This window comes from Phalaenopsis equestris, unplaced genomic scaffold, assembly GCF_001263595.1.
Source record: "Phalaenopsis equestris unplaced genomic scaffold, ASM126359v1 Scaffold196069, whole genome shotgun sequence".
Lineage (NCBI taxonomy): Eukaryota > Viridiplantae > Streptophyta > Magnoliopsida > Asparagales > Orchidaceae > Phalaenopsis > Phalaenopsis equestris.
In genome coordinates, this window is record NW_018216018.1 from 1 (window position 1) to 1,084 (window position 1,084).

The following is a 1,084-nucleotide window of genomic DNA, read 5'->3' on the forward strand; positions in this document are numbered from 1 at the left end:
TTTTTTTTTTGTTCAAGGTGAAAAAGAATGGAGTCTTGTTCTCATCATGATTGACCATTTTTAGACTTTTACATGACTCGCGCTTGGTGAAATTCATTACCCAATTCATTTTATATTCCCTTTCAGGTCCGTCATCTTGAACTGAAGAAGGAAAAAGAAATTCAGAGAGGCGAAATTATTAAGTTTTTGACTGATGCTGCCTCTACTCAATTCAGGAACCTTTCAATTTGGAATTAATTACAATTCCAACCTCTACTGGTTTTTCTACTTTGTTTGTAAGCCATCCTGGTTTATTTGAATTTGTGAGCTCATCTGCAGTTCTTTTAGCTTATTTCTTCTGTACTCTGCCTATAAATTCTCTTGGAAGAGGGTGGAAGCATTTTCTTCTCTGGTTATAAATGAGCATACGAGGCTCCATTGTCGGGTGTAAAGGTGTGTTGATGTACTTTTTGACTTCTTTTTTAAAGCACAGCAAATTAGTTTCTGTAAAAATCGTTTATATGACCTTAAACTCAATAAAATTATATTAAATTCTTTTATATATATATATATTTTTTTCTGTCATGAAGTTACATGATTTTTAGTTTATATTTTGATGTTTGCTCCCATAGCTTTACCATATGATTTGCAATTTGATTTGAGAAAATTTAATTGTTTCTCATAATGCACATATTTGGAGAAATATCCCTCATATGTTTATTTGACTATCCTTCCTCCAAAGTTTTGTTTATCCAAAACTTCTTTCAAATATGCCTATATATCTGTAAAATTATATCGTGCAAAACGTAAACTTTGTTTCTAGGTCATACATAAACATTACATTGTCTCTTATAGTTCATATTTCTATTTTAGAATGTTTTCTATAGCAGTGTAAGCAGATTTCAAATGCCTCTAATTGAGATGGAAGTTGTTTAATTGGACATCAATATTTGTGTTTGTGTTTTTGTATGCTTAAATTATTTTGTAGGCAGCTGATTAAAGTGATTTTCAAATGTCATATAGTTTACACCGGTCATAAGGAAGATAAAAACTAAGAAAATTAAGATCATTTTAATAAAAAATGACAACAATTTAGAGGGTGAAA

General features: G+C 30.2%; 1 long non-coding RNA gene across 1 annotated transcript; it reads left to right on the top strand.

The window, feature by feature from the left end:
• Positions 1-177: 177 nt before the first annotated feature.
• LOC110035100 lies at positions 178-539 on the top strand. The gene is made up of 2 exons (XR_002295118.1): positions 178-275; positions 368-539. It is a non-coding gene; the product is annotated as an uncharacterized LOC110035100 (long non-coding RNA).
• Positions 540-1,084: the final 545 nt, after the last annotated feature.